At 44.1% G+C, this 21,290-nt stretch overlaps 1 protein-coding gene across 1 annotated transcript in view; it reads left to right on the plus strand.

The window, feature by feature from the left end:
* The window catches only part of RASGEF1C (RasGEF domain family member 1C), a 70,592-nt gene that overhangs the window by 16,828 nt on the left and 32,474 nt on the right, over nucleotides 1-21,290 (plus strand). The window lies entirely within an intron of this gene.

The following is a 21,290-nucleotide window of genomic DNA, read 5'->3' on the forward strand; positions in this document are numbered from 1 at the left end:
ATTTAAGGGAAGTTTCTTATTTCTTGCAGTGTTTAAAACATCATCTGTCATGAAAAGTAGTTCTTTAGATTTTTAGAACTGATCTTTGATTTTTACAAGTGATTTCCTTCTGCATATTAAAAGTAATTTTTCTGCTGCTTTTTGTTAGGAAAAAGGGACCTGGGCTTTGAGAATTACAGTTTAAGCTGCTCAGAATTGTGTGGCAGCTCTGTGCTTGCTGCCAGGAAGCTGTTACTGTGCTCAGGACAGTGCGTCTCTGCCGTTTGATGTAATATTCTACGTGATGAAAAACTAAAGCAGCTTTTTCTTCTTCTGTGCATAGCCCCTACCGCTTCTGGCCAGCACAAGATTAATCTTCTGGCTGCCAATCTACAGAGCTTTTGCCCAAACCAGAGACATCTAGCAATGCCTGCACCACACCAACTGTATCAGACAAAACTCGTCGCCTTTCCTTAGCAGGCTTTATTGATATAACCATGCAAACATTTCTCCTCAGCCACCTCATCTTCACTCCTTGCCTTGCTTCACTTTGTCATTTCCAGGTCACTTCCCTTGCCTTTGTCAGCATGTTTAGCATTGCTTCGTGTAGGCGCTGCCCTCAGGAACACCGTCATGCATACTAAATTCATGTCTGGGACCGCGGCATGAAGTGGCTCATCTGCCTAGGAGTGAGGTACAGCCATAGGGAAGAACAGATGAGCCGCACACCTTCTGCAGATCAGTTCTCTGCAGCCGCACAAGCACCTTCTGCTGTCCTCCTGGCATTAGCGTGCTGGGGTGGCCCTCATGCAGGTGGGTGCACCACTTCTACCATCCCTGGCTGCTCCGACTTACCGTCAGTTGTGTCTGAGCCAGTCTATTTTAGTAATGCAATTACTCACATTAAGCGTAATCAATGAGCCGCGGAACAATCTACCGGTGGCTCCAATCAGTGGAATTACTCAGAAGGATCAAAATGAGCTGCTTTTTCTGAAAATGATGCTGTCATTCACACAGAAGTAAGTTCAAGGAAACCCCATTCTTTATGCAGGGTATGCTGTGGCTCTGAATACCTGTTCACATAACTCCTTGTCTTGGTGTAATGTAGGAGAAGGGGTCTGTGTATGTTTGGGAAGATACGGGTCCCAAAGCTGTTTGCCTGCAAAAGAGCCAGGGTAATAACCTTCCCAGAGAAAACATGAATAAAGTGCTGCAGAAAATACTGCAGCTTGCTTTCTCTCTGCCAGCACAATGAGTAAAAGATCGTCTCATCTGGCTTCAGGCGAGTGTCTCTCTAGGACAACACAGACACAGCTCAGACCGATTTCCACGGCCTTCCTCGGGTGGCTATGTGCAGTTGTCCACCACTGACCTGCTGTGGCTGGTACCTGCTGTCCCAGTGCACATGGTCCACATGCTTTCAGCACCTAACCATGGACACGTGCTGGGCAGGTGAGTCCTCTTGCCTCTCACATGTGTGCTCTTCCTGCCAAATGACAAAAATACATGGAGGATTTCAGGGAGGCGGGGGAGATTTGCTATGAAAAATGGCATTCCTCTGTGCTTGGCAGGACTTCATCCAGGCTTACAGCTGTACGGAGGGGAGGCCAAGTGTGCCCCCTCCGTTGGAGTGTTCTTCTCGGCACAGCTGTGGGAAAGCATGGCGCAGATTGCCAGTCACGTGCTGTAAGTTCTATGTGCACATCTCCACGTGCACTGGTTACGTACTGTGAACCTGTCTCTGTCTGCTGGCTAGCCCCAAAAAGCCACAACTTTGTCTCCTCTCCCACATGTGCTGGATGCCACTTGCTCTGCAAGAGCGTGGCTTGAAGGTTTTACCCTCCCCATGAACTGATGCCAACAGGGATGGTCTCTTGCCTCTTTTGGAGCTGTGCGTCTCCACCCTCTCCCCTGCCTTGGGTTTGCAGGTTGTGTGGCTGGCGGGAGCAGACTCTGTGGGCTCACCCTGTGGGCAATATTTGGTTTTGATAAGGGGCAGCACAGTCCTTGGAGAGTGTTTTTACCTGTTGGCATGTTAAATTTCTGCTAGATAGCAGATTGAACAGACTTACCCTGCTTGTCTGCCAGTTGCTGTCTTTGTTGCAAGGAAAGGAACAGGCAGCAGTGGGAGAGCAGGATCTCTCATTTGCAATGTGCATGGTCGCACCAGATTATGTTTAACATCTAACTGCTGTTTTACCTACGTACTGCTTAACTTGGATGTGCCTGCAGATGGAAACTTCTGAGCTTTTAAACGATTATTGTTGGATTCTGGGTTTCAAAATGCAGCCACAAATAGCTGTTTGACTTCAAGAAGCTAAAATATGTGTATGAAGTCATTAATTTATTGTCAGACTCTTATGCAGATTAGGGTAAGTGAGAATCAGATGATGGGATCCAAATACTTCCACGCTTTCAGAGACCTCAGTTCCCAAGTTGGAGATTAGGTCCAAATGTTCGTGGTGATCCTTCCCAAAATGCCTCATCACAAAGGGTGTAACAACCCCCTGCCCATCTTTGGACACTCAACTCGGGTTCTCGAGTTTAGTTCCTGTCCCTGGTCATCCTGTGCTGTCTGCAGAGGATAGGGGAGCCAAAGCTGAACGTATTTTGAATTGCCAAAGCCCTCTGTATTTTGTGTAGTTAAAGTATAGCTGAGCAGGAGGGTTTGTTCTACTCCATGTTACTATTATTTTAAGGTGTTGGGTTTGGGATTTTGAGGGCTTTCTTTCTTTATTTTTAATCCTCACAACAGCTCGCTTAATGTGATACAGAAAACCTAGTCCAGGACTCTTGCTGCTCAGAAAAACTAAGAGTATATTTCAAAAATGTTCAGTTGGGTCCAGTTTTTCAACTTATTTCAGTTCCCTGATTTGGGAGCCTAAAATATGTACACAGAAGCCAAGGTGCACAAGTAACTGATGTCTCCAAGACAACAATCTGTCTTGGAGCATGTATGTGACATTGCCTTTTGTCTTGATTTATAAGAAGAAATGTGGTAACACTATGGCATTTGTTGGCAAAATGGTAACTTCTTTATGGCAGCTTCTCTGCAGGTTTTAGGCACTAGGTCAGCAAAACACAGAACCATGTGAGCAATCCCATCTCAGCTGGTTGGGACATTTATAGGTTTACTTATTTTTGAGCACACGAGTCGCATTATTGACTGTTGCATTTTGAAGCCCATGTTTAAATGATTTCCTGACATGAGGCCTACATGCAGATGTGAATATTAAAAATGAAAAGTTAGGCATCCAGTCCAGATTGTGAAGCTGAAAAACTTAATTTTCAAGGTGGTCTTGGGGATTTAAACAAAGGTTTTCCATTAAGATAATGGCAGATAGATGCCTTAATTCCTATAGACTGCTTTGAAAAACATCAATCTAGTGTTATAGTATGAAACCCTAAATGCTTAATGTCTTTGCATTGCAGTCTGCATTCTCATCTCTGCAGGCCTTGTAACATCTCTTGGTCACTGTTCTGTGTTAGGACTGTAACTGTCGTTGTCACAATGTTGCCAGGCCCTGCAATTTTACCTTTAGTTTCATGATACTTAGTTTTATCGTGAAATCGCAGTTCTTAGTCCCGATTCACAACAGTACAGTCTCAGTTTCTATTCTTATTTTGACTTAGCATGTGTTGGAGGGGGAGAGGGACATTTGCAGCCTTTAAATTCATGAAATAAGCACTTGAAATGGTTGACAGCATTAACCATAAGTGTTCAGAATCCCAGAGGAAATATAAAGTTGATAGACTTGTGTGTGTGTGTGTGTGTGTGTTTAAATCTCGAGGTTTTAACGTCAGTCTCCTGATCAGTGGAAGCCTTTTTCATTGCTGTGGAGCAGTCGATGCTGGCGACCTGGCACACGCAGCCTCACAACCTCCCGCGTGTGTGTCAACCAGACCCATGTGTTGGGAAACTGGCTCAGTCCTGCTGTGTTTGAACAACTCTCCTCCCTGCCTTTCTGGAACGTACTTACTATTGTTCCCAGCTCCTCACTTTTCTTGATGTTCTACCTTCTTTTTAGTGGTGCTCCAGGGATCCCAGAGAGGTGTAGCAAGTGTAATTTCCATGTGCTATCTGTAGAACCGCTCATTTTTTTGGAGGTAAAACCATGTTTTCCTTCAACTCTGCCTCTTGTTCGTAGGCATCGGTGCTTGAGGCAGAGTATTTCATTAAAGCTTTATGTAAAGCAGGGGCTGGTCTCTGAGGCGGGAGGATAAAGCTCTGCTCCAGAATGCAAATGCAAAGCCGGAGCAGTTTTGAGTTGTGCATAATGCAGCACTAGTTGGCCCAACCCAAGATTTCATCCAGGAGAGGGAAACTTGCACCACCTTTGTTTTTGCCACCCTGTAACTTTGAGGTTCATTCACATTTCAGTTTATGTGAGGAAACAAACAACCCCAGGCAGCCCTTGCCAGGTGCCCTGAGTGTGCACGGGCTGGAGGAGCAAAGGGAGTTTGGCTCTTGGAGCTGGGGAGGCACGCGGCATCCCAGCCTGGAGCCTGCCAGTGCTTCTCTCTGCCCTATCTTTCCTTTTCCAGCTGGCATGAGCAGGACGTGGAGGTGAAGCTCCCCTTAAGTTTCCTTCACCGAGATTTCTATGATAACTTCTGCAGTGGCTGAAATATATGGACAATGTGCCTTTTCTCTGTGGCTGCTTCTCCAAGTGCTGTCCTGGTAGGATATTTGGGAATCTGGAGAGCGTATCAAACATGGAGGCACTTGTAAAAATCCACAAGTGCATCTGAAAGCATTAGTGTACCTGGCAGATGCTGCAGCTGCAATGCTGCTGGATACCTGGCTTGTGGAAGAGCACTTGTGTTTGTATGGAGCTGAGAGCAGGGACTGTCCCAGCCCCATCCACAGCAGCTTGTGCAGAGCCCAGGTAACCTCTGTGTGACAGCATTGAGGAGAAATCTAACAGCATATGGAGCTTTCCCCAGGCTTCACAGCTGCACACACAAACCCAAATGTACTTTTTCAAAATAGTGTTGTTTACTGTCCATGGCAGGTGCAGCTCCTGTTTTCCACTTTGTGGGCAAAGCTCCTCCCTGTAAGGATGCACCCAAAGCTCGCAGGGACTTGCTGTCCTTCAGACATGTGCATTTACGCATGCTGAGCTGTTTACTTGAATGTAAAGGCATGACAGGAAGTGGAGTTTGTATTCATGGAAATGTAATTATGTATGTTGTGTAAACTAACTAGTAAAAGTAATTCTGAAACTCAAAACAGGACAAGATTTGAATACTTATTAACCAAAACAATGGTGGTTGCTGTGTACCTTGGAATAAACAGCTCTCTGTCCTATAGGAGAAGTGTTGTTCCGTCCTCTCTATAGCTCTGGGAGCTGGAAATGACCATCCTGCAGACCCAGTGTAGGAGGCTTTGGCAAATGTGGGCTTGAGTTCTCTCTGCTGTATGGAGATCCTGCAAGTTTTACAGGATAAAAGACTGGAACAAGTTTGCCCACGCAAGCAGTGCACTTCCAGCTAATCTCCTGAAGATAGGATCTGTGTGCTGCTTTGAAGTCATTCATGGAGAGCCACGATAATGTGGAAATCTCTTGGACTGTTTCCTGTGCCCAGCAGCTCCAGCTGGGATCAGAGGCCAAACTGCTGCATTGAATGCGTGAGAGGGAGATGCTGCTGTAGGACTCTGGGCGTGCAGAGGGTGGTGGGTGACAAACAGGCTTGTCAAGGGATGAACAGGGGAGGGTTTGACTTGGCAAGCTGAAATATCAGCCAGAGCAGTGTAGCAGCATGAGTGTGAAATAGCTTTGAGTCGGAGAACCCAAAGATAAGTGTGCATTGCAAATGCTTCTTGTGGTGTGAGCTCCCAGCTTGCATCAGCTGTACAAAGCAATTGCACTCCTTGTCACTAAGGCGTCAGATCCCAGGATTGAATTGGTTTCACTAATTTCAGTGTGTATCTGAACTAACAGATGAGACCGTGACTGCGTCATTCGCAATTTGTTTCAAGGTAAGGCTCTCCACAAACTGGAAAGTCCAAGTCGCAGTCCTCTTAACATCAGTCATCTGCATGGAGGATGCCAGCCACGTGTGTATTTTAACAAGCATCCACCTGGAGGAACACTCTCAACTGATTTTTGCTCTGTATTTGCCAGAGGCAGACAGTGCCAAACTGATGGCCTTTGTAAGAGAGAGTTCTGAGAAACTTTGAATCCTCCTGGTGCAAGTCAACTTGTTTGCTATGAGAGTGGAGCTATAGAAAAAGATTGGCCAATGTTATTATCCTAAGCCAGGAATAATTATCTAGTTTTCCTAAACTGTGGAATGTGAATTGAAAAAATCCAAATCTCTTTCAGCATTTTTGTGGTCTCCATTTTTGGCAGTGCAAGCGACGTAGGACAGCTAAATGTCACTCAGCTTATCTGCTGGGTCTTCAGCAGTGAGTGCAGGCAACCATCAGCTTCCAGGCACTTTCAGCAGCTCTGCAAACAAGCAATAACAGGTTGGCAGTGATAAGTTGTTGTTTCCCAGCAGCTTTGGAGGACAGGGTATACTTGAAATAAATCTATCAGATAGAGTTTCAAATTGGCCGGGGCTGTAAGCAACAGTTTATTGAGCTTATTTATGATGTTGCACCTAGAAAATGAAATGGAGAAATGTCAAGTGCTTTCAACATCAGCCAGCATAATTTAATCCTCCCTCCCCCTTTCTTGGAAGCTCTGTCCTGGCTTCATGCCAGAGGCATATTATTGTAATAAAACACATTCACATTGTAGGTGGTAAATGGAATTTACCCGATAATTAAAACTACAAATAAAGTAAATTCATTCATCATCATCTTAATTCCCAGCATAGCTTACATTCTTAGCACTATATATGGTATAAAAATGTGCACCTTGGGCTTTTTAGCTCTTCATGGTGTAATGACCAAATCCATCTGTGAGAGTCTTGGGAATCCAAGCTGAAGCAAAACCACACAAAAGCTAGATCTGAGCACTTCCCCGAAATGATGTTTCCACAGCCTCTTCTCCTGTATTTGGACTTTGTCCTGCTCTGAAGGCCATCTTCTTTCCAGGCTGCTGGTTGTTACAATTATTGCAGACAGAACAGCCTCAAGTTCCTCAGCTGAGTAACCATCTGTCTGCCCTCCCACACACACACCTGAAGATGAGTTAATGTTGAAAAGAAAACAAATCCTCTAAACAATTTAAAGCCTCAAATGTCTCTTTCTACAATTTTGAGTTTCCAGTGTGTTTTTTCATGCGTTAATAGGATAGATATATTTTTAGTGGTAAAGTTCATTATGTTAAAATTACAGCATTCGGTTTGGTAGAGTTGCTTCACAATTGTGCAAAGGGTGTTCTTGATGCCTCTTACAATACGTGCACTGAACGTGGCATGTTGAGCACAGGTCCCTTGGACACACACAAATGAATATTAGTTTGATTCTGTCCTGAGGGCCAGCAGCCCTTCTGCCAACCTGGGGATGAGGAAGAGTGACATGAGATCTGCAGCCTGTTTTGCAAATCGTGCCTCTGTGCAATCTTACCAAGTAAAGCCTTAGTAAGCAGTCACATAATCCAGTACAAGTAGCACAATTGAGCACAGCAGTTTATTTTCAGAGAAGCACTTGCTAATATTAGGATAAACTTACATAAAATAGAAAAATTAAAGACAACTTTAAAATAAATCCTGAAATGCAGCTAGAGGGATCTTGGATTAAAAACCTCTTGTGTGTCGCTTTATGAACAAACAACTTCATCCATGATAGATTGTGTGCCCTGAGCGTACATAACAAGGCAATTAAGGGAAAGCACAGTCAATGGAATAATATTGTATTATCTTTTTGTTTCACATAAGTCGTGTATCTCCGCTGCCAGTTTGCTGTAAATTGTACCTTGTCATTAATAGGATTATTGATAACTCTGTCAAACAGAGCTGCTGCAGAATTTACTGTTTGCTAAAATGCCTCCTTCATCATTAAAGAGTGTTGCTAATATGCTCTAAACGTAAATCTTGTACAGTCTTAATGCTCTAGGATACAGCCAGTGGCAAGCAGAGCTCTGTAGATTGCTAAAGCTGGAAGACAGGGACATGTGCCTGCTTTGGGCTGCAGCCTCTCAAGCTCTTTGAGTTTTTTTTTTTTCAAGTCTGTAAATTCTTAAAACTGAATTTGCCCTTCTCCCCTGGGGCAAATTCAGGGATGAATTCTGTCCTGGATAAATCAGCTTGTGCCATGATCAAATGCCCACCAGACAATTCATATTTTTCTTGCTTTCACCCTCACCCTACTTGTTCGGAGGCAGCAGCTGTGGTGCAGGTGGCTGCAGGTTGTGCTGCTGGTGATGGCTCTCAGGGGCCCTGCACCTTGGGAGGTGACACTGTGGATGGTTTGCGCTGGCCTGGACTGTAGGGACGTGGTGAAACGCAGGTTCAAAGTCTGATGGCCTCTGAGAAATCAGCTGAAGGATGTGGGTTCGCATCCAGCAACAAAGAGCTGTTCATCGCCTGCCAGTGAGGCTGTCAGCAATGTGGTGATCACGTCACAGGCTGTCCCTCAGCCTGGACCTGGAGGGATGACTGCAGGGCACAGGCTTGTTTTGGGGTGAAAGACAGCATTGTGGCTGGAACCTCCTCCAAACTACTTTTCTTTGTTGAGTAGCATCACATCTCTGAAGTCTGGGTTCAGTTTCAGCTGGCTGCATCCTGGCCCTTTGTCATCCTTCCCATGCAGTGCATCATCTCGGTACCTGCACTATGGCTGGATAGAGCGAAGGGCAGGCGGTGCGGTGTCTTCTCTGCCCTTTGGCAGCTTCTTAAATCCTCCATGTGTGTCTCTTTGTGTTGTTGGCCAGGAGGTGCTGAGTGGGATTGATAGTGGAGGGGCCGTTGCCCATCACTCCAATTTATTTGGAAGAGCTATGTCTCAGAGTTATCCTGGACTACTTTGCTCCTGCCAGGCAGTGCTTTATTGTTGACAAGTCTGAAAGCTGCGCAAGGGTCTGGAGGAATGAAAATAGATGATTCTCTCGTCACTGGGGAGAGCCAGAAATCATCTATCACTACTTTCAGTCCCACCTCCAACTTGAATCTGGATTGTTGTCCAGAGCATCAGATGAACTGCTGCTGTTCCTTGTGTGCCTGGTCTCTGTATAGTATTCTCTAGCGCTTAGCCCAGCTCAGACTTAAAAAACACAAATGAATTTAATCATATCTGTGAGACATGATTTATTGTTATTTGATGGAGCTGTGTGGTGTCAATCTGGAGTTGTAACAAGGCATGAACAGACTTGCCTTGGTACCATCCTGATGTTTCAGCACATCAGCCAAATTCAGGCTGAGCAAGGATGGTGCAGAGCAATTCCCTGGGATTTTCATTAGCAACACAGTGACGTTCAGATGCCTTTGAAGGTCCGTGGCCTGCACAGAGTTAGAGCAGTGACCACTACGCATTCTTGCGGCCCCTTCTCTAGCTCATGTGAAGCAGCGATTTGAGACAGCCTGCCCAGTCCTTTAGAAGATGATCGTTCTCTCAAAGCAGCAGTTCTCAGACTGTAATTTTAAAATTACATTGTGTTTTGCTAGGACTTGGCAAAACTTCTCCTCGGCCTAGACTTTTAAAAACAGTAGCCCAAAAAAACCTCATTCCTGTGCAATTAAAAAAGGAATCAAAAGGAAGAAGGAAGAGCGATTTGAAGTGAACTGTTTGGGAGGATTTTTGTAAGAGAATGCTGTCTGAAACTCTTGCTTTTGAAGATGTATTCCCACGCTGAGTCACATCCAAGGTTCATACAGAAAAGCCTGGCTGGCGTTTTAGAGGTCGATATTTGTTGACTGCTTTGGAGCTGTTGCCAGCACGCAGCAGCGGTGCCTCACCGAGGAGGGCTACAGGCATGCCCTGAGATAAATGGATTCAAAAGGTAAGCACTACCTCTTCGCTGCTTTAATTTTCCTCCTCCTGGGTTCGCTGTGCTGGTGTGATTACAACACACGCTGGGCTGGGGTTGCCGTCTTTTGTGGGGTGACAAGGACAAATATTTTTGCCTTCAGAGAGACTGAAGGTTTCTCTGTCGTGTGTCACTGCTGTCTGGGGAGCACGTAACTTGGTGTCACCTGTGACAAACACAGCATTAGAAATAAGCCTGGTACAGGTTAAGAGCCTCTATCTCAAGGTTATGTGGCTGTTATGCTACTAGATGTCATTTTAACTTACAGAGTCTCACTCCAGCCGTGTTTCTTAGTGCTTCAGTTGGGGAGCGCGTGTTTCTGTTACTGCTACTCATGGAGTGTATAATTCAGTGTGAGTAAAGACACCCATCTGAAATCATAATGTACAACTATGTTAAGCCCCATTAGTTAAGAGTTGGACTGGTTACAAACGAGAGTAAAACGCACACTCCATTACTGCATCTGTCTCTGCGTATGTTTAATTTTCTGAACAAAGGGTGGGGAATTAAGAGACACCTCTTTGATACATTTGCTGCCGTTTTGAGCCAGCCCAGATCTGGGAGAGCAATTGTATTTTAATCAGCTGTGTGAGTCATCACAAAAAATGCCAGCTCAGGTTTGATTGCCGAGTTCTTATTGTTGCTGATGTGCAAGACATGAAGTAGAAAGAACACAACGTGGTATTTAGCTGCAACACTGAGCTCAAGATGCTGACAGTTTGAAAAAGCTTGGTTTTTACTGTGTGTGCCAAACACATTTACCATAGGAAGAACACGTTTGCCACATAATGATGTCATTTTTGTAGACTTGCTTTACAGATAGTGCCCACTGCTCAGCAGAAGGCTTGGTCTGAGTATAAAGACCTCTTCAGGATTCTTCTAAGCCTCCTGGTTGGAAGAAAGCCAGTACTGATGTGATAGCGAAATGCGCACAGATAGCGAAACTACTCAATCCAGTGGAATTCCTGCCTGAACTCACTTGCAAATCAAAAGTGTCATTGAACTGCCTAGAGAAGGTGAAAGTTATCAAAGATTTGCAGATGTGAGAGAGAAAAAAAATCTCAGGGTTCTAGAGAGGATGGAGACATGGTGCTGGACCAGAACCTTTCCTCGTGGGAGGGTTGTTTGGAAATTGGAACCTCTTGGAGGCTTTTGTAGAAATGGGCATTGAATAATGATGATTTGAGCTCCAGAATAACCTCTTGACTCCAGCTTCCCATGGTGTGCAATGTGGCAGTGGAGCAGAATGAACAGCCAATGTAACATGAAAAGGGACGCTTTAAAAGTGGAGAATTTGGGGATTTCAGAATTGAGTTCCCGCTGAGAAATGATTTGGCTGGTAAAACTGACTACAGTCCTGGAAAATCTTGGTGCATTGTACCACATAGAAGATGGAACTTTTTTCTCCCCAGGTAATTATGTAGTAGCCATCTAAATACTCACTATGTTAATAAATATTATAAACAAGAAAGCAATTATATATTTATGAATGACAGGCACACACTTAAAAATGCCCTGGGCAATAAAGAAGAATATTGGTCATTAGTATGGTAAAACAGACATAATAGGCTAAATAACTTAATTTCCAATACATTTCTGGATTTGGCTAACATGAAAGATTTCACTGAAATTATCACAAAACAGAATGAGATAGTCTTGGCCAGTATCCTCTTTTTCGACAAAATACATTCTAATAATAAAGTCCTGTGTTTGATTGCTTAGCCCAATTAAAGGCTTTTAGTAGTCCTTCTTTTTCATAGTGTTTAATAGGCTTTGGTGATATTGCCAACCAGTCCAGAGCAGGCGGGGAAAGAGAGTTTTGTGCTGGCCTTGGCAGGAGGGTCGGGGCACAGGTCTGGCCAAAGTGTGGTGGCACTTGCAGGGACCAGCTGTGGGGATTATTAAATGTGCAGAATGGAAGTGAATGGGAGTATTGGTATGGACGGGGTGGATCTTCACAATTATCTCTATTTAGAACATAATACTTGAACAAAATGCTTATTATAATATGAGAGGAATTCAGATATGGGCAAACTCCTCAGAATTCCCAAAAGGGCTCCCGTGCCAGTATTAACAGGGACTCTGGGCCCCGCTGGGACACAGGGAGGTGTCCAGGTGGGGTGACGTGGCTGTGGACATGCGCTACTGTTGGTGTTTGCAGAGTTGGTAAATGGCCATTACTGGTGTGCTCTCGGACTATGCGGCTTCACTGGGGTTTAATCTGTTAAAGCTCTTTGAAGAACTTAAATACCCAGAGCCCTGTGTAAAGCTGAATTACATCTTGTCCTGTTCTTGTAGCACAGTGTGGTGTCTTTGAGAAACCTCTGAGGTTGTTTTTCTTCATTGGCCATTAAAAAGCACCCAATTCGACCATGTTGTTTTAAAGCTTGAGTATTTCATTTTTGTGGACATATTAAGCAGGAGTCCTTGAAATCCCTTTAAAAACAGCTTGTTTCTCTGAGTCTCGGACATGTCTGCTGAAAACACTGTAAATGTCATAAGAAGTGATTTCACTGTTCAGGCTGCCCAAAACAGACATATTGATGTTATTGAGCCTTCGCTTGCCAAGTTGAGCATTAGGATTGTGTTTTCACATGCGAAGAAGCTATTTGCTTTACAGATAGCCATATTTTCATAAGCTGCATTTAGCTGTCACACCTTCTCCTGTAGTCTCTTGATATGCAAACAAGTCTCAGTTATATATGCTCCTGGCCTATAAACTGATATCCCTGAAGAGTTCCTGATTATCCTTCCATTAACTTTTACTCTCCTCTGTCTCCCTCAGGGAGGTAACAAGTAGTTTTTCCTTCATCGTGGGTTTCCAGCTGGTTACCTTCCTGTTCCCTCCTAAATAGATTATCTTGGTAGTTTTGTGTGTCACCAAGGAAATACCGACTGTGACATTTCAGTACCATCTAAAAGTACAACAAGCGCTGCTGAAATGGGGATTTGAAAATTTGAAATGCAAGGAAAGCATCCTGGATTTTAAAGTGCCATCCCAAAGAAAAGAATAACTATATGCTACATCTAAAGTGTAGCGTCATAGTGCAACCAGGAGAAGGGGCATCGCTGGTTGTATTACTACATGGCGTTTCAACTCCTCAGCTGCACTGCTGAAAACTTTGACAAAGGCTTGGGTGAGTCTCTGCCATTCTGGGATTTTCTAGTCTAATTAGCATTGTTTACGAACCGACATTAAAACCTGTGTCTTGGTTGCACGGAATGCTGCATGCTTCATTATGTTCCTCACTTCCACGGTTTTCCCTTTATGGAGTTCAGATTGTTTCTTAATCAGATTCTTGTACAGTGTGTCCATCGTAGCTGCAACTGGGGACACCCCAGCAAAGCATTTAGCAATGAAATTTTCATCTGTCCTGTGTCCATCCTTCTGCAAACTCCTGCGACAGTTACTGTTTGTGTGAGTACAACCTGAGTCCTGTTCCCAAAAACTGGGTCCATGCTGAGTGTTTTGCACTGGGAATCCAGCCATGCAAGTTTTGAACACACTGCTGATGTCCTGACCGCTAATCCCTATATTATTATTTAAATTCTAAGTAGTACTAAGATAACCTTTGAAGCCTCTCTCTCCTATTGCACATTTCTACTTGTTCTTATCCAGTTGACAATGGGCTGTATGTTTCTTCTAGTTATTGCCTTGAAATGAGTATAAACCCATGTTTGCTCATTCCTGGCAATATTCTTTGTTTGAAACAGGCTGCTGGCTCAGCTCCTTTAGAATTACTCAAACCGAAATTATTATTTAGCTCAATAAACATTTCAAGACAAGTTGCACATTTCTGGTTTGGGTATTAGCACACTCAGAAAATTTGAAAAAACTAGAGACTGAATTATTTAAATGTGTTGTCTAACTTTGTTGCTGTAAATATTTTCGTGAGCAATCAGTTGTATATGGGGAGCAGAGGTGACTTCCCTTAGCCACATGAAGCAGAGCCATACTTTTCAGTAGTCACACTGATTTCAAGGGCTTGTTGAGTTTGTGGCCACTAAACAGAAATAAGATGGTTAGAATGTGGTCCCAATTTTGTGGTGATGCCAGATCTAATCTGAGCATGTGATTCATCCAGTTCACATGGGGAGCGGATCGTCAGGGGTTTTCTTCAATTGCATGTGTAAATCTACAGGCTCGAGACATTACAGGTGACATTAGCCTCTTCCTTTTGCAAATCCTACATATTTGCATATCTGTACATGCATAATTTTATCAGAAAGTCCCCTACAGAGTTTGAAGTCTTGTTGTGTACGTCTCTGTGCCAGTCCAGAGTCTTGAAAGATTAAATAAGGGTGAGACATTTAGCCACAGGGTAACAACTCTGGTGTGCATTCAAATTTTCTATCAGGTAGTTTGTTAGATTATTAAAATAGTACAATTTTGTAACAATGGTAGTGGCTGCTTGAAAAACCTCCCTGTTGCTCAAGCAATATGCAAAATGAATGAACAAATATAGGGTGTTTTTATGCTGGACGCTATCCATAGACAAAAGTTGGCATTTCCACTGTGCCACTGAAGCTATATATGTCCTTTTTCAAGCGCTATGGACGGGAGTGTGTATGTCCCCATCTGGGCCACCTATACACTAAGCAAGCTGCTACCCTGCAGCCTTGGAGCTTGGGGAAAGAAAAAAAAAACTATGTGTGGTGTTTGTGGCTTCTCCAGGCACCAGAATAAGGAGTTTAAAAAGTCTCTGTGCTTTCTGATGGGTCACATATCTTTCTGATCTATAGGATTTGCACCCTTGACACCATCTTTTGAGGAGCGCTTCCAAAAAGTATGGAATGAATGTAGATTATGTGGGAAATATCTCAGTAGTGTGCTCACACAGCTCAAGTCAGCACAGTCTCCCACTGTTAACTGAACATGTCCTTTATGGAAATTGGCTTTGTAACTTGCATTTCAACTGCTGAAGAGTTATGAGGTCAGCAAGTGCAGCTCAGAATTTAGCTCATTTTGTGTATATCTTGGACCATATTCACCCCTGTTTTTTATACCACAAAAATCAGTGGAATGATGCCAAGAAAAAAATCATCCCCTAATATTAAAGTCTCAAACACATGCCTATTTCACTGAGCTCCCTACTATAGCTATAGGAAGGCTTCTGCTTGCTGGTTCCTGAAGTTCATAATTTTATACAGGCACTGAGAACAACTAACAATAGGAGCTTTTGGGTGGATATTAAATCTTGTGCTTCAGGGTATGAACTAGTCCCTGACTACTAGAGAGCAGAAAGAGGCTGCTGTAGTGAGCAAACTTTTGCATTTCTGCCTTCCACAGCAGTCCTGGCCCCTTCCTACGATGCATCCGATGGTGGCCAGTGTGAGAGGCAGGAGGATGAGCAGGATGGACCGCAGGCAGCTTGGCGCAGGCATTTCCCATGTTTCTCCGAGAGCAGACTGCTGATCTCAGAGCCAAAGCACCACATAGCTGGTGCTTTGATAGGAAGCAAAGAACTAATTTCTGCAGTCCCTTTTAATGACAGACTTTTAGCAGTGATCACAGAAATGTCTTGCAGAGTTAATTTCAGCTACTGAGCAATTAGTCAGCTCGGTGGTGACTCCCCCTGTCCTTTGCCTGCTGGGGAAGAGGGTTGTTGGGGCTGCACATGGTGATTCCCTGGGGTGTGGGACCCCTGGAAGCACCTGCTGGGCCCAGCACCCTCACCTGTGGTTGTGCTTGGGCTGCAGCTGGAATTTCCTCTTTCTGAAGTTGAGGGATTTATTTTCCAGCTATAGACTTGCTGTGTTATCCTAAATGTCAGCAGAGTCTCTTCCTTTTTTTTTTTTTTTTTCTTAATACTTAATGCAGCCAGAGAAAATCTGTCAGCAGAAGACTCCTTGCCTGCCCAAACAAAGGTTGAATTTGAGTAGGCAGAGCGTATTCCAGCATGAATGTGTTTTAATTTGGGGACAGCTACAGATGACGTTGATGCTTTTCTCATGGCGTGTGAGAAGCGCGGGGCTGGCAAGTACCCGGCTGCCTCAGGTCCCACCGCGGCAGCGGGTGGTGGGACTGGGAGCAGGGGCAGATGGTGCTCCAGAAGGGGAAATCCAGAAACTCACGAGCTCATTTCTTTTAGGGACACGTGTCCATATGCCATCCATAGAGCACAAGAGCCTGCTTGTCAGTCTGGAGCACTTTGGGGATGCCAGGATGAAATAAGCCAAATCAATAGCTGAGACTGGAGCTTGATGCTGGCTGTGCTGGTGTAGCCCCTGTGCTCTGTCTTCCCTGGTGCAAAATCCTATGTTCAAGTGTCATCATCAGCACCTCTTCAACCTGGGCCTGAGGGGATATTTGGGAGGAGATAGCTAGGGAGCCTGCGTGGCTGGATCCATTACTGATGGGCTTAGCTCTGAGCTCTCAGTTCTGCTGTCCGTGATCCTGTGCACAGTTCTTGAAGGCACATTGAGGACAGAGAATGTGAGCCCCATAAATCAGGTGCTTGGTTGTTTGCAGTGCACACCGAAGTACAGAGGTGCTTACAGCAAAGGATGCCTTGCAGTGGGACATAAATCTCAGGGAAGTCTGCAATTAAGAGCAAAAATCTAAGAGGCATTTGTGCTAATCTGGTAACTGAGCATTGCTCAAGTACAGTGTAATTAACAGAGGTGACAAATTGACATTGGTGTCAGAGCTTATGTTGCTCTTCAGAAGGCACTGATGTTTTCTGAGGTAAAGATGAGAACCTCTTCCATTTAATATTTTAGTGAATTTTGGGAAGAAAAAAAAGTCAAATGAAACATCGTCCCACCCAAACTGGAGCAGTGATAAGCAAGTTACTTGAACTGCTGTATTTACCTATTGGAGGGGGGAGGGCACTTATATAAAAATACCTGTGCTTCTATATAACTGCATATATATATATATATGTAATGTGCAAAATACATCATTTTGCATTCATATTCACATGTGGAGTCTGTCTGAGGATGTGTGTGTATATATATATAAAAATATGATTTATAGGCTTTTAAACCTCCCTGACAGACTCCAGGAGGCCAATTTCTAAATCTATGCCGAGATTTTTGACTAAGAGACAGGTAGCAGTAGGTGCTAATAAATGAAAGAACTGCAAGTGAAATGTTGTGACACGCACCTCTCTGAACAACCTGCGGAGCGATGGCAGAATCATCAAACCGAGCTGAGAGTAATCAGCAGGGACTGATAAAGCTGCTCTTGTAATTATTTGTTTGATATACAGCTTTCCTTCTTCCTTCTGCATAAATAGCAGAATTGCTTTCCTTAGTATGGGAGGTTTTTTATTCCTGTCAGGACTTGTTCTCACCAAGATGTCATGAGAGGAGGACTGAGGTCTGCGTTTTTGTTTTATTTACAGCCTTTCTATTGTAATTCTGACAGCATGCAGTGGAGACAGCATTCACGTAGATGGGGAGAGGCGTCCTTGCTCATGCAAAGCTGTCGGTGTCACAGGGACCAGACTCTATGCTGCTTTTAAGCCGCTCGGATTCCTCCAGGTTTGGCCTAGAAGAAGCTGTTCCTGGAGAGGAGGCAGCTGCTGCAGCCTGAAGGCAGTCGCGATGTCGTGCCCGTGTATTTAGGTATTAAATAAAATTCCCACAGCACCTTTCTAGTTTATAAGTGTGAGTTTGATGCTGCAGCCCCAACTGCCCTACAAAACCGCACATCCATTTGGATTGACAACCGTTAGTTATCCTTAAATAACTTTCTCTCCTTACCACTGCCTAAGCGAGAAAATCCAAGTGTTGACTGTTTTCCAGGCAGTCACAGTGGTGGCCCGTCAGCGACGACTGAGCTGAGCCAAAAGGCTCCTGTTGATGTCAGTGGTTTCTGGGAACACTGCCTGCATGGTTTTCTTCCGGGATTTCCCTCTCTGTCCATGCCTGGTTGAGCTCTGACTTCAGTCGGGGCAAATTTTGCAATTCTGTGTTTAACAATGGGTACAGCAATTCATTGCCACTCGAAGCACTTTCATTTTCATTGTTCCATTTACATTCTATTGATCCTTTTTCTTAAGGAAAGAAAAAGGATAATTTTTTGTTACAAAAAGAAGAAAATTCCTGTATACCAGGGTAGTTTTTATACCATCTACGGGTTTTACCAGGAATTCGGGAGGAAGGGGGAAGGATAAAGGGAGAGAGGCACGTTAGAGCAGAAAATAGATTTCCTAGCCTAAAGTGAGAGAAATCTAGACTGCTGCCTTTAGCATACATTTGAATACTGTCAAGGGCATCTGGAATATATTGGTAGGCATTCTTCTAATATTACTAAAAATCTGATAATGATGAGGCACAGATATGCCACTGGCCCTGTGTTTGGCGTGAACATGCAATATTGGGAAAGCGTTTGAGACATCAGAGACCAGAGTCAATGCCAGTTTGCTCTTACTCAGGAGAAATACTTCAGACTTGAACCAGATTAATGAAAAGGGAAATTGTCCTGAGACCGAGGGGGGAAAAAAAAAAAGCTTTACACCCCGTTGCAGTTCTATGGGGGGTTGTTCCTGAGTGATTACAGTGTGTCCTTTCAATGCTTTCTGATTCCAGGCAATGATGGCATTTTAAGATAAATAACATGTTCATGGCTCTGCTTGTTATTGAAAAGCTTTTATTATTGCTGATGTTACATGAAAAAGAAAGTTATTAAAAAAATGTGGCACTAACAAATTGAAGCCCCCAGGGAACTGTTGCTTGAATGAGTTTTTGATTGGAGTTCAATTTAATTGGCCATAAATCTTCTCATTTCTGATTTACATTCTACTTCAGACCAGTCTACCAAATTCATGATAATCAGGTTTTCATTTTTCTCTATCGAACAAATACTCTGACATGAGCATAAACAGAAATATTCCTTCAGCAAGGTGACCTTGTTCTTGCTTGCACTGTGCTGGTAATTGATTTAATGCCTCCTTACCTATAAATTGGGCCTCTTTCTGAGGCGTGTCCGTCAGATTTTGAGGTAATTGGTTGGCGTAGGTTTTTTTTTCAGCATAGTATTTTGACTGCAAGGTATTTCTCATAAACCTCTAGTACAAGAGAAGCTGTGATCATTGTCACTGACACGATGGAAAAAATTCAGCTGGTAGACGTACGCATGCCTCTCCCGTGGGCTGGCTTTGAATGCAGCGATGTGCATATCTCAGAAAATAAAAGCCCTTGTTCTAGCCCAGAGTAAATATGTGGGATGCAGCGCGTAGTAATTTCTGTGGGGTTTTAGTCGAATCTTTTTCCCTGTCACTTTGCAATGTCTTTAGGGGAATGAAGCTGTGCTGCAGGTGCTGCTCGTGCCAGGTCACTCTGGTTTGCAGGTTTGCTGCAGTGCAAGAAGCAGGTTCCTTTTCGTGCCCGCCGTGAACATCAGTCTTCGATGTGGGACTTGCCTGAGTGCTGGCAGGGAGAGGATGGAGACCTGAGGGCTTCTCCGTGCATCCTGGGACAATGTCAATGCAGGTTTGGAGGTGCTGGGCCTAGTTTTTGGTCTGAATCTTTGGAATCACTCTTTTAGATTAGAATGTGGAGTTTTTTTCACCAGGAGGTTGGAAGCCAACCAAGAATTGCATAGTGTGTGAGTTTGTAGCTGCAGAGGTCACTTCGGTTTGGGTATTTCCTAGAAAAACTGGATGAAGAGGGTTGGTGCTTTAGTGCTTCCCCAGTACCTGGTGGCTGCTGCTGCTCAGTTGCTCTCGTAGCCTGTTCTCCCTGCTTGGAACCCCCCCAGCCGCCCCCTTCCTCACCTCGTGCTGAGGTTTCCCCGTGTCCGGCCTCTCCTCCCGGGAAGGGCAACAGGCAGCAGTATCTAATTCTGATTAGATACCCCAAACCCTTAAATTCATTTGCTGCTCTTGCAGTCTCATTCACGTGAATCTCAGTAAAGTGCCTCAGCCGATACAAGGAAAGGGTAGGAACAGGGACGGATCCGGCCCACATTGAGATGCAATCACTGAACTGAAGAATATTCCAGTTAAGTGTCTTTCTGCACCTTTCCCATCCCACGGTTCTTTTCCCCTGTGATTCTTTTGTGTTTCTAAGTTGCGTGGCTTCATTGTATTGCTCATTTAACCATTTCCAACAGTATTGGGATTGACAAGTTGAGTTTTCTGCAGTCTTACAACTTCATGGGCTGTAAATTGAATGTTTTATGGCCTGTTGAAAAGGTGAAAAGAAAGTTACACCTGCTACCAGTTTCCTAATTACATCAGCATAAAATACATTATGAGTTTGCTAATGCCAGGTACTCTTGCTGAAAAAACATTTATAACCATGGCCTTGAGAAGTAGAAGCAATTACTTTGCAGTGGGTTTCCTTTTGTTTTCTGAAACGTTGGAATACTTTATCTTCTCTTGCCTCTGCCTTCCTCCCTACAAAATAGAGAAAAATTGGAATTTTAAGTCAGTACAATTATGTTCTGAATTTTTTTTTGTCTGCAAAAATGAATAGCTGGAAAATTACTGAAAGCAATGTAAAGAAAAATGAGTATCTGTTACTGAGGTTTCTGCTGAGCCCACCAGTATTTAGGGATTGTGTGACTGTGGTCGGCCAGTACCGAGGCAGATGAACCCCGACTGTGTTTTGTGGTGTCCTGGCCAGGAGCACGGAACGGGGTTTGTTCCCCAGGGATGGGGCAGAAAGCAAGAGTTTTATGGCGAAGAGCAGGAGGACTCATGCCGTATCCTGACCTGCAGGGAGCGTGTGGCAGAGATGAGAAGGATCATTGATGAAAATGTCTTCATGCCAAATAATGCATCTACATACAGCTAAATCCTTCTGGCTCTACTTCGTGTGTTCAGGCTGTCTGTGAAGTTGTCAACGGAGAGGGTTTGAAACTCGCCTTCGCTGTCCAGCCTGCTCCACAGTGCAGTTGTTTCTGCTCCACAGTGCAGTTGTTTCTGCTCCTTCAGTCATTACCTACTTGAGTCTCAGTATAGGAGTCAAAGTCTTTTCCAAGCTACCTTGATGGTAACTCTGGTTACAGCTTGGACCCCAAAGCCCAAAAAATAAGACCAGGAGTTGGTTCTTATCCCACCTGTGGCGTTAAGTGGATCACCTTTGGCTTCAGTTTCCTATCTTACTGTTTGTCCATCACATTAGTGACTTTTGTTTGGGGCAGGATTCACCTGTATGTCAATTAGGACAAACAGGGCCTTGGTTTTGGTGGTGTTGCAGCTAAATAGTGAAGAAGAGATCTGTATGTATGCTTTGAGCTGCAGGCCTGTGCAGTCCGTTCATTTGGGTCAGCATCCACGTAGGGAAGATGCTGGTTGCTTGTGATTCTTTCTCTTTTCTTGCTGTTCCATCCCTTAGCTCCTCATGTTTTCAGAGCAGAGCAAATCCCTCAGCAAAGCTCTTCCAATGTCACATAGAGAGATTAGTGATGGTTGGATAAGTTTTGTTACTAAAGCT

Source organism: Caloenas nicobarica, chromosome 13, assembly GCF_036013445.1.
Source record: "Caloenas nicobarica isolate bCalNic1 chromosome 13, bCalNic1.hap1, whole genome shotgun sequence".
NCBI classification, from domain to species: Eukaryota; Metazoa; Chordata; class Aves; order Columbiformes; family Columbidae; genus Caloenas; species Caloenas nicobarica.